This window comes from Colletes gigas, unplaced genomic scaffold (assembly GCF_013123115.1).
Source record: "Colletes gigas isolate AHSC1104 unplaced genomic scaffold, ASM1312311v1 Colletes_gigas_Sc00004, whole genome shotgun sequence".
Lineage (NCBI taxonomy): Eukaryota > Metazoa > Arthropoda > Insecta > Hymenoptera > Colletidae > Colletes > Colletes gigas.
In genome coordinates this window covers 776,187-789,095 of record NW_025106633.1, presented here as the reverse complement: position 1 = coordinate 789,095, position 12,909 = coordinate 776,187, and the positions used below count along the sequence as shown (strand labels likewise).

At 41.8% G+C, this 12,909-nt stretch overlaps 1 protein-coding gene across 8 annotated transcripts in view; it reads left to right on the top strand.

Annotated features, from left to right (window-relative positions):
* LOC122405528 (synaptotagmin-7) overlaps positions 1-12,909 on the top strand; it is a 79,482-nt gene that overhangs the window by 39,057 nt on the left and 27,516 nt on the right. Inside the window, exon 1 of one of the 8 annotated variants that reach the window (XM_043410356.1) lies at positions 5,263-5,356. The exons of the other annotated variants lie outside the window; for them this stretch is intronic. The gene's annotated coding sequence lies outside the window, so the exon portion shown is untranslated. Of the gene's footprint in view, positions 1-5,262; positions 5,357-12,909 lie in introns of those variants that run through there. 8 annotated transcript variants of the gene reach the window in all.

Genomic DNA, 12,909 nt, shown 5'->3' with positions numbered 1-12,909 from the left:
TTAAACGTCAATAACTTTTTAACGAAGCCTCGATCAACAAATTGGTATTCGTGATTTTCGTCTCAATTTGGCCCCCGGAATCTCCCATTAAAATCTTTCCTGCACGTTCCTCGTGAATTTTAAGTATATCGACGCCATTTTGTTTCGCAAAAAATGTAATTGCCAGGCTCATTACACGTTTATTCGTGGTAACAAATATTCGGTTGAATAGGTCGTACGGTATTGTTATAAAAAATTGATAAAGACACGATGTGTATTGTCGCGTCGAAGGTGGCGTAACCCCTTAACGGTCGGTCCGTTAGCCGACGCGGGGACGCGCATGCGCGCACCCCCACAACCCATTTCCGTTCCTTTTATCCCTCCATCCGGTTTTTTCCTCTGCAACGAAGATACGAAGTAATTGAAAGGACACTGCTGGCCCAGTTTGTACCGCGATGCCTCGGGCTTTTTAGGATAAAGGAAAAAACGGGAACAACCTGCCAACCGAGGCCGTCGTTTCGTCGGTTCACTCGCGAGACGCGACCTCGTCGATTCGTCCTTTCCTCCGGACCTTGGTCCGTTCTTGCCGATTTCCGGTATGGAACAGTAGCCGTGAACGATCCTCCACGACCGTCCACAGGACAATGCTTTTTTGCAGACTCTACGAGGACCCTCGGTACAACAGAGAGTAAATAGAGTAAATAGTTTCAGGGAATTGTTAGGTTAGGAACACGCTATCGACATTCCGTCACGTGACAGCGAGCTTGTAGGTTGGAAACATTCAATCGACTTATGGGTTTATGTAGAGACGTCTGCCGGCTTGTTAACGACTATAGGGCGATGCTTCTTACCACCGCTGCTAGGTCTATACCGACTATAGTGCGACGGAAACTCGATAGTCTGAGGGAATCCTTAAAGTAGGGATGTAATATCAACTTTAGGTCGCATGAGAGTTTGGTTCAGGTTGTAAGACGCGTGTGAAACTAACAAAGCGACAGTTTCGTCTAGGTGGCGAAGAACAATGGCCAAATAAATTCGATCAAACTGACCGACGATTGCAGAATTTGTTACTGTGGATGGACAATCGATTAGTTCTCTGGAAACGGGACGCGTGTCGTACATTTTCAAGCTTATTTTTCTTGTGGAATCATGCTCTATTCTTAGTGGATTGTTACTTGCTTCCTCACACTTTGATACTAATTAGTTCTGAAGACGTATCAGTATCGATAGAAATTCGTAGATCAAAGTGTGTGGTACTTTGTAATGCTACAAGGGATTATAAAAGTCACAAGACTCGAACCTCCAAATTGATAAGTCGATGAAAGAATGAAATCACGCACGCGTGACTACGGCCGTTAAAGTGTTAAAACGAGGATAAGAGCGAATGAACGTAACATACGCCAATTTTCCAGGGAACTATCAAATTTAATAACGAAGCAAGGCCTCCCCGGTGCCATTAAAATTTTTTAATTCTTTTTACGAAGTTCCAAACCACCGAACACGGTGTTAAATCTGTCGGTGTCACGACTGTGCGCCCAGAGTTAATACTCTGGAATCATAGACGCGTCATCGATAAATAACGTCCCTTTCAAACCATTCTTCACGATTCTATGATTTACGAGACGATGCTTTTTATCGTCCCCACTATGTCCCTATCAATTCTCGCGCAACGAACAGTCGATGGTACGTATCTGACTTAAAGGCTACCTCGGAATCGATAGTTTATAGTATTTTTGGGCATATTTGCCATCTCTATAATTCTGTCGACTCTCGTGCGACGGAAAATCGATGGCCTTGATTGCCTATATTTACGATATAACACTTAAGTGAAGTTTCTTAAGAGCAATAGCCCATATTTATGCTACAAATTGTACCATAAATAAGTTCCACATCCCTTGGACTCTCCTTGTTGGATCAAAGATATCGACATTCTGCTCCACGATTGTTTTGGTCCAAATCGCTGAAGGGATCTAGATAGAGGGCGACTATAACTTGTTGACAATTCTTTGACTATAGGGCAATGCTTCTTTACGCCTCCAGTAGACCCGTATAACTGTCGCGCGACAGAAAGTCGATATGCCGAGCGAGCCCTTAGGCTAGGGACATCCTATTGACTTTCCAATCAATGACAGTTTGGTCTAGGTCGTGAAGGAAACCATGGACCTCTATGGGGACCTGTGTATTTTCGTAACATCCCCCATTCGAGCTACTCAGATTTATTTTTTTATGAATTTTATGCACGCAAAATAAACCTTCCAGAAATAAAGCGAAATTTATTTTATTTGACATTCGACATTCTTCCATATTTTGGTACAAAAATGCTTTTTTAGTATTGATAATAGACCTGCACGCGTGTTCTTGTAATCTTAGTATCTATCCTTTTTTAAACAACATAAATAGCAGAAACGGTATACTACCGAATAGAAGAATAAAAAACTTGGTTTTGAAACTGTAAAGATACATAAAATATTATTGCTCGTGGTATAGTAAAACACCACCGCTCCCATAAGAAGCAAAATACTTTACAGAAGTGCGGTAAGAAGTACAATAAGAAATAACTATTTGGCCTCGTAAACTTAGTGATATATTGGAGGAACAATAAAAAAAAAAGGTACATATTTCATTGATATAAGTTTCTGTGGTTTATTGTAGCACATTATGAGACACAAAAAACAACATTAAAAAGGAAAAAAGGAATGACATTCCAAAACTTTGAACACGTTTTTCTCGAAATTAGATCTTTGGGAATGGTGTGAACCGATTTGTATGAAACTTGGCATGCATCTTTAGTGTAACATTTATTAAGCATTGACGATCTAACATTTCCACTTTTGTAAAAATTATGAAAATATCAGTTATTTGTTGTTGATTTATTATAATTCATACCAAAAAGTTCTACGTTATATTTTTAATAAATATTACGCCAAAAATAAACACAATGTTTCTAAAAACCTAGTTTCGAGAGAAACGTGTTTAACACTAGGTTCACGGACACTCGTGCAAAGTATCGTAATTCGCTGTGTTTTCTTTTAATTAGGGTATATATTCGTATCATTGCATCAATTAAATTCAACATAAATTGCCAACAAATGAATTTTATGAGTTCTATAACGTTAGGTTTAGAATCTGAACGCGTCAAATTGACTTGACCGTAAAGCTAGTGTTATTTATGGTCTCATTTATAATTTTTTTTTTCAATGGTAAGTAGACTGTTGTGCACTGAGATTTTGCAGGCATATTTATTCATCTTACAAGGATATACAGTGTTTTTTTCATCTAAAAATATTAAAAATTGTGGGTGTTGTAGCTTCTTGTTTGATGGCTCTTCTGAAAAAGATGCTCCACTAACTTTCATGATTCCAGCCGATCCGCGCTAATGTGAAACAGAGGGGGCTAAAGTATCTATCATTAGGAAGGGTGTAGTTATAGTAGAAATTAGGTAGACGTCAAAATCTCGATAAATAAGGGAACGGTGGCACTTCAAGCTTCGAATTTCTATTTTTTAATCTTTTTTTTGACTTTGGCGTATTAAAATCGATAATATAACTCAATATTTGTTAAAATCTCTAGTTCCAGCGATGAAGGCGCGTCTGCTGAATATTCTCTCCAAATTTGAAGTCGATCGGTCCGCTAGATCTTGAAATATCATGGAAGTCAGCTGAGAAAAACGCATTTAAACAAGAAGTTATAATTCCTAGAATTTTTAATATTTTTTGATGAAAAAAATACTGTATATAGTTATAAGATGAATAGATATATCTGCAAAATCTCAGTATAAAATAGCCTACCTGCCATTAAAAAAAAAAAATCATAAAGAAAGCCGAACAAATGGCAGTTTAGACAGTAGTCTAGACAATACCCCCTTAACCCTTTGCACTCCTATGTCGAGTGCGATTCGACATCAATTTTTATCTCAGGAACTCCTTTGTCGAGTTCCAGTCGACATTTTTTCAAGTCCAAACCAAAGAGATATCTTGAAAATTACAAAATGCGACATCAGTGTAAATGAAACAGATATTTTAACAGGTAAATTTCGAAATAAAACACTTAAAGGCGTTGGGAGCTGCTGGTAACAAAATTGAAATATAACTCGGAGTGCAAAGGGTTAAAGTTTCGAAACGTAATTATTTTTCTCTTTAAAGCTTAAAGTCTTTGCACCTCATAATGTGTTAAAATAAAACCACAAAAACTAACGTCGATCAAATATCTACTTTCTGTTTATCGTTTCTCCAAAGTGTTACTAAATTTTAGACTAGTGACCTAACGATAAAAATCTATAAATAAACCGGTACGTGAATTTCGGATTCTACAAGGGTGACAATCGAAAATCACCGGTACAATAGCCCGTACCACGACGTTTTTCACCCCTTCCGGCGCGACTCGCAGCGACTTTTCGCGCAACGGAAAGTCGATAGTCTGAGCGCGGTCCTAACTAGACTTCGTACGATCGTATCGCGGCTTAATAGAAAAAGCGAAAAGTCCAATATCGATCGGACGCGGGACGCGCGCCGGTATGGAGCGTAATCCGCCGGAAATAAAGAGCCCGAGAGAGGTTTCGAGAGGGAAAGAGAGAGAGAGAGAGAGAGAGAGGGCTCGATTCGCGATAAGGCAAAGATTTTATGGAAAGTGCTGGCGGATCGAAGATGGAGGCAAAGAGGACGAGCGGGAAATGCTAGCGAGATAGAGCGAGAGAGGGAGGGGGAAAACTGCGAGACGCGGCGATGGAGGTGGGAGTCGGTCGGTCGGTCAGAGCGTAAGGGGATAGAGAGGAATATGATGAAGAGGGCGCAAGAGGCGGCTTCGAGGGTGGGTTGGGGGTCTGGTGGGGTTGGATGGAGGAGGAAGCGGAGACGCAGGGGGTGGGTTTGGTGCCCGGTGCGTAGGAGAGGCTCTGGCTATGGTGCCGGGAAATCCTTTGGTGAGCATCGAGGTGGCGCCAATGTATCGAAAGCTCGGTAAGCATCGATGCGTGCCGCGACTCCTACGGTCCCTTTTTCACGGGAGCGAAAGTTCAGTCGGTGATGCGACGCGGTTGCGGTCGGAGGGATGCGAGCTCGCGACGTCGCGTCTTGCGCGCAAAATCACTGGTGAAACGCAACAGGACGCGGTGCGTCGCGTCGTCGCGGCGTAGTCTCGCGACGCGTTTCGGTTCCAATTTCGTCCGATCGTTACTTTCGTTTCATCGATCGCGACCGGTCACCGTTTATTTTGACCCTTGGCCACCCGACGAACTCTCCGGTTCCTCTGTTACCCTCACCCTCCCCCCACCCGTTGTCCGTTCCTGGCCGCCGCACGTCCTCAGCCGATTCGACCGAGACCGTCAGGAACAGGGACAAGGACGCGCCTTTCCACGATTTTCGTGATCGACGACAGTTCCGTAAGTCGATCTCGTCGCGTATCGTTGCCCGAAACGGGGGGTGGGGGGGGCGGGGGATCAATCGAGGTTTAATGCGGTACAGTTTGCTTTCTATAACTCGTGCATCTTCAGTGACGTTCATCTGCACTTTCGAGTGGCTCGATGCACGAGTTCGAACCTTCGAATTAGTTTACTGCGGGTCTCGCGAGCCCTCGGTACTCCCCCGGAACACGTCAACACCCCCGCAAGTTTCGAGTGCTGCGGTACAACGTATCTCGCCGTCCGTAAAATTCCCGATTGTATTAACGATCCACTTTACGTAACGCGTAACGGCTTGTTGTTTTTTTTTTCTAAAAGTGGAAATTCCGATCGACGCGCGGTCGGCCAATATGGTCGCGTGCCACGCAACGCTCGGCCAGGAATTTTTCTCTGAACTCATTTTTCTCTCGTCGATACCGTTCGTGGAAGGCGAGGGGAAAACCCGGTCGCGAAATAGGCGCGGCGGAGACGAGAAAAGCGATAAGCGTCGCGTGTCGCGTGCCGCGTAGCGATCGTTAACGTGCAATCCCTTATGCACCTACGCGACGCGTTCTTGGAATACGCGAACCGAGTAACAGGTGGCACGAATACGGGGGTTCGCGAGTATCGGTAACGTCCGTTGCGGATACTACGTGTGCCGTGAAAGCCGCAAGATCCGTCCATGTTCGGGTACGCGCACCCAGAGAACGTTTCGAAAAGGAAATCGCAGTTGTGTAACACGTTTTTGCGCATCGTGCGCCACTCTTTGGCTCGCCACCGGTGCTCAATGCCTCTCCTCGGACCTTAATTAACCTCCTGGCGCGTGAGATCCTCGCTCCAAATAGGGAATCACGATTATTCGAAGGTAACAATCGGTTGGAAGCATAACTTCTCGTTGGACATCCATTTGTGTCGTCCCGGAGATTCCCGGTTGTCACGTAAGCGAACGGGACACGTTTCCTCCGTGGAAAGGACATATTCGGACCATTCTTCTTGTCAGAAAATGTGTATTTCTATTTCCATAAATTCTACCGTCTTCTTACGTCCACCTGGTAATATACGAGCGTTTTTAGTCGCGCTGGGAATTCAAATTTTATTCAGATTTTGTACTCGATAGCACAGAACTTGTAAATGTTATTGAAAGAAAAATTTCATTATAATATGAAATATCATCGCTTATTATTATTTCATTCTATGGTTCAGGCAACACGATCTGTCTATCGGTAAAAAGTCTTCCTCTCGCCATTTCGATACGATTTCCTCCGGCTCTCCGACGTTATCAGTTTTTCAGAACCACTCGTGAAATATTTATCGTCAGGAACGATAATTGCATCCGGTAGACCTAGATATCCACCTAACTCACCCCCCACGATCGCAAGCAACACGTTTCCTCGAAGGAAAAGAATTCTGTTCCTCTTGTCCATCGGTCAAAATGACGCGCCCGTCGATAGAATCGACCATTTCCGTTATCGGGAAACGTCCTTTTGTTCCTGCCTAGATAGGATCTGATTCGCCGACTTTATCCGCAGTCTGAGAAGTGTTCCTGAAATATTAACCACCCAGGCACCATAATTGCCCCTGGAAGACCCGTATCCATCACCCGAGATTCTCGACTGCCACGCAAGCGAGCGGAAACCTTCCCTCCGAGGAAATCTCCGTTCCTTCTGGCCATCGGTCAGAGGGGACGCGTTCATCGATAAAAACCGGCCACTTTCATCGTGAGAGGGAAAAGATCTTTCCGTTCTTGTTTCGCCACGATCCGATTGCTCGCCGATTTATCGACGCCTTTCGCCAGAACGAAAAGCCCCGTTGAGCCACGGAACGCGTGCCTCGGACCAGCCCCTAACGAGATACGATCGAAACGCACGTTTTCGGGGAACAAGGGACGCTTTTCCTTCTTTTCGTGGAATTTATGGCGCGCATATCCCGACCAGAAACCTGTTGCTTGGACGTTCTTCGGCATTGACCGAGCCCCGCCACGGCCAGGAACTCTCTTACCTTTGTCGTGCGCGTGCGTTCCGATCGATCGTCTCGACGATAATTTCCTTTCGTGCGAGAAACTCCCGGAGTTTTCGCTACTACAAAGTCACGCTGCCGCCCACTATTTCCAAACGAAACTATTCGCGTTCAGTCGCGCCGAGCTATTTCGCCAAAAGGTTGCTCCATTCGGTGAACTTTCCGTGGCTGTTCTCTCTATTGTCCGCCGCGTAACAAACGGAACGCCGTCGGAGGGGGGGAGGGGAAAAGTGACCTATAGAGGGGTGTAAACAGACGGGAAGGAGGGTCATCATCGTTAACCCTGGCAGTACTACGCATAGTCTCGTTAACGTTAGATGCACCGTAATCTCTCATATCTCGCGAAGCTACCACTAAAATTTATCGTTCGTGAAACACTTGTGTACGAAGACACGCTGCTATTGCAGCGTCGAGTGATCAACGTTTTACGCTAGAACTACCAGTAATTATAGTGTACTTGTTTGTACCAAAGAAATTCACCCTTAAAATAGGTGTTCGTTCTTTTATAGAAAATTACGGTAAATTTTTAAAAATTAGAAATCACGAATGGGTTTGGTGTTAACAAAGGGGAAGATTGTTTGGAATTAACAAAATTCTAGAAATAATTAACTGTTTCCCATGCTCTATTGCCTGCTATTTTTACGTTATATCGATCCCTTTATTGAAATTGCAAATCGGCGATAAAAATGAACGACGAACGCAGTCCCTCCCCCGTAGCGTTCCCAGGGTCGAATTCCTATTTCCCTTTTATCGCGTTGCTATATTTCAACGAAATTTGCATCGATCGAAAGCCCAATGTACAGTCGTATATATTTTCATCGACGACGCTGCCACAGGTACTGCACCCCAAATCGACCCTTTCGCGAATCGAATTCGCCCCGCAAATAACGCAGTGTCATTTTATCGTATTTTTTTTTCTTAACGATTACTTTGCATCGAATTTTATTTTCGTTGCTATACGAAAAATTTTGATTCGGCGAAGGGGTGAATTTTACCCGAATAGGGCCCGTGTAACTTTCACACGTCGACACTTTACCAAACAATTTTAGTTTTTTCCACAAGATGACTTAGAGATAATCAACTTAAAATATCAGAAAAAAATGCGCCCCAATGGAGGGTTGCTCGTAAAAAGGGTGAATGTGATAGGCGAAACGGTCAGTTTGGAGGGCAGAATTCGCGTAACGTTTATCGTAGGGGGTTTCGTCTTGGGGTTCGCATAAGCGGAGTTATGTCGGCGTTGACCAGTTAAGGGTGGTCCAAAAGAAGGGTTCGCGTGTCCAGCGAGATGCGCGCGCCGTGTCTATCGACCTTCGAGAACGTCGTTGCCACGTGCGCGACCCAATGCGTCCCTGACTCGATTTAGGATACATCGTTGATTTCGCAAACGTACACACGGACGATGTTGTGGACATTATCCTGAACGAGGGCAAATCGTCGGTTCGTTTCGTTCTATTCAACGTGCACGCTTATAGGTCGTTCGTGGTCGCGCGATTCCGAATCGCTTGTATTCTTGGTCTGCCGGTGGCGTTGTCACTAACAGCGAAGATACCAACATTGGCGTCGTTGATTGTACAGGTACAGTACTTGGTACAAATATTGTGACTTTCTTGAACACCTATCCGCCTCCTCGAGCGGTCTGTCATGCGATCTTCTTGCCGGGTACACATCAACAATAGCTTTGCCCCCATTGTCGAGCTGCCTACCACCCTCGGTGGATTTGAGTTAAGTTTACCGTTATCATCGTTATGGAACTTAGTTTTCACATATTTTCTCAACTGTGATTTCACCCAGGCGCGAGACTTTGGGTATTCACGATGTTTCAAGTATCCACGAGTTATTAAAATATTGCAACTTTCTCGTTATGGAACTTAGTTTTCACATATTTTCTCAACTGCGATTTCACCCAGGCGCGAGACTTTGGGTATCCACGAGTTATTAAAATATTGCAACTTTCTCGACCAAACCTCTGAAACGATCTGTCGTACAATCTTCTTGTAGGATACGCATCAACAATAGCTTTGCCCCCATTGTCGAGCTGCCTACCACCCTCGGTGGATTTGGGTTAACTTTACCGTTATCATCGTTATGGAACTTAGTTTTCACATATTTTCTCAACTGTAATTTCACCCAGGCGCGAGACTTTGGGTATTCACGATGTTTCAAGTATCCACGAGTTATTAAAATATTGCAACTTCCTCTGCAACGATCTGTCGTGCAATCTTCTTGTGGATACGCATCAACAATAGGCTTATCCTTATCGTGGAGACGCTTATTGGTTGCAACGCCCTACTTAGCGAATCTGGGTTGAGTTTATTATTATTTTGTTCTTTTTTTATCTTGGAAGTTGCTTTCCATACATTCTCTTCGTTATGATTCTATCGGGCTGCAACACGTATCCCCTTTTTGGACCCTCCACCCGAGAAGATGCGAATCTGCGTGAAAAAATAAGTTGAAAGTACAGAGCGACATCCTTTCGTACTTTGCATGGTACCAAAAGTGAAATGTGTTGCTTATCAGTTTTTTTTTCGACAAATAAATCTTCTTGGGTTATTTCAGAGACAATTAGCAAATTAAAAATGGCAGAATAAATCGATGTTGAAGAGTGCTCGTTTGATATTAGTAAATATCACTACACAGCGTCTGTGACGTTGCTCCAATTAATTAAATTAAATAGCGAACTCTTCTGGTCTCCAGCATCGATCTATTCCGTACGAAAAAAATGTCACTGTATTCACGAGTTTCTTTCATGTAAATTCACCCCTTTCCGTGGCGCGCGATCAGTACGAAAACATCCTGTATAAACTTATTTATAGACCCTAAAGTTGCTCGAACTTGCTATGTGACCCAAAGTCGCATCCCAGTAAGATTAGGGCTAACGCGTTCTCTGCCACCAATCGGTTGGAAAATTGTTCTCCAGAGACTACGTTATGGTTATAGTAATTTCATTAACACGTCGGCTGCTACGCCATTACCCGTGACATTTTCTATGGGGGATAAAATTTTACTTCCCGACACTTCGGAACTACGTAACTTCAACATCGTCGTGGTAATCGATTTTGCGACCTCATTGAAATTCACGAATCCTATCAAGATTTCTTTTCTAGCAAAATATTGGTAGACTTTCTACTTTCATCTCGTTTTTTTTTTTACTCACTTTGTACGTAAAGTACCGTTGGTTCGTTGAAAGAGAACGTTAGGCGAATAATCAAATGTATTGGTTCGAAGGTCTTTCTGACGTTTTCTGAAGGGTCACGCTTCGTGGTAACATAAACGTCGGTTAAATAAACTACTGTACACAGTATCGATGCCCGTAATTTCGAAACGAAGTGTACTAGCTTTCGAGCATAAAATAAAATTGAAGCGATAGAGCAGTAAAGTTAGGGGTATCATTACAGTCGCATATACGTGGCGTTGTTTCCTCACGAGATTCGCGTGTCACATATAGTGAGTCATAAAAGCTTTCGTATTGCATCATCTGCGGGCTTTAGATCGTTACTATCCGTTTCGAAAGGCGGGTAATAAATTTTATGGGGGTCTTAACCAGAAAAGTGTACATAGACCAAGATTTCCATCGAAGTAAACATCTTTGAAAAAATATGGAGAAATTTTGGAAATTTTTTTATTATTATTATTATTATTATTATTATTAAACGTGTTTATTATATACACGAGTACATATATTGTTCCACAATGGCGAGGGAGAAATTGGAGGCTATTTTTCAACACTGATCTCGAATATAGCGGTTCCATAGGTTCCATTAAATAATTATATTTTATGTGCAATAACAGATGAAGGGTTGTATGTGATTGGACCATGGTATTTTGGTATTTTTTTTTCAAATTAAATAAATCAAGCGGCGCAGCGTACGTCAATATTGATCACGCGTTACATCACGTTTTCAATTTATTTAATTTTTGGAAAAACACTGGCTTGAAAAAACCATGGATAAACCACCTACGGTCGTTGTGTATTATTGAGAAAGTAAAACACAATCACGGTAATATCACGTTGCAAAGCTGGTTAGTGACGTGGTTACGTAATCTCTGAAACATCGGTAGGAAATTTAAAATTCGTTTCAATCGCGTTTACGAAGTTTATATTAATTTTCGCTGTGAATGCAATCTCATTATTAATTTTACTTCCTGACGTTGACCTAAATGAAGGTTGGGAACGTCGGGAATAGGAAAGGGGTCGTGATTGTTCTGGAGATTCTAACAATTATTTGCCTTTTGCACGTATATGCAATTTTATTGTTTTAAAATATGGCGTACCAGTAAAATAAATTGGCAGAAACATTTTTAATAATAATATTACTTGGTAAAATCTTAGCAAGATGTGAAAAGACTTTTTAGACACAGATTTGGTCTTTTATTCACAAATAACGAATAAATCTTTTAGGTCCATTCGTAAACACAAACGATCTCTCTGATCGCGCATTGGCTATTAAAAAAGCTTTGTTTAAATCGTGTGGGGTGTATGTATGTTATCGGATTTCAATAAAACTATATTTAAACTCCATTCCTTCGCTTCAAGATCCGATTCGATTATCCCTCGTGGGCTCTCGTTTCTTTAAGTCTCCTTCTGTATTCTAATTTGTCACATTTTCCCGGATTATTGCGGACCATTAAACGTTGTCCCTTCGCGCGGTAACGAAGTTTCGTGCAATAAAGTTGCCCCGGCTTGAAAGTATTCGCAGTAAGTTAACCTCGTCTTTTCAATTTTTAAGAATGGCACTCGCAACAGGACAGAAATTTTTCTCATTATCCAGCCCGATTAAGAAGCTAATGAAGCATATAACAACGAGAAACGGGAGGTTCTTTCGGAATTTTGTACAAAAGTTTATTTTGAGAAATTTTCAGAAGCTGATAATACATATAATAACGATAAATAAGAGATTTTTTAGACCTTCGTACAAATGTAGTAAAAATTGTCCCCAGTTATTTTTAAAAATATTATTCTACGTGGGTGATTATTACCTTCAAATATATTAAATAGGATCGAAGTTTATTTTGAGAAATTTTCAGAAGCTAATAGTCCATATAATAACGATAAATAAGAGATTTTTTTAGACCTTCCTACAAACTTAACAAAAATTGTCCCTAGTTATTTTTAAAAATATTGTTTCACGTGGGTGATTATTACCTACAAATATAAATAGGATCAAAGTTTATTTTGAGAAATTTCCAAAAGCTAATAATGCATATAATAACGATAAATAAGAGATTTTTTTAGACCTTCGTACAAATGTAGTAAAAATCGTCTTCAGTTTATAAAAATATTGTTTTACGTGGGTGATTATTACCTTCCAATATATTAAATAGGATCAAAGTTTATTTTGAGAAATTTTCAGAAGCTGATAATGCATATAATAACGATCAATGAGAAATTCTTTCGGAACTTCGTACAAACGTAAAAATTGTCTCCAATTTTTAAAAATATTTTTTTACGTGGGTGATTATTACTTTGCAACTGGAATAGGATCAGAGGTTATTTCGAAAATATCTGTTAATTCGATTGAATGGTCTGGCGAGAGGCGCGA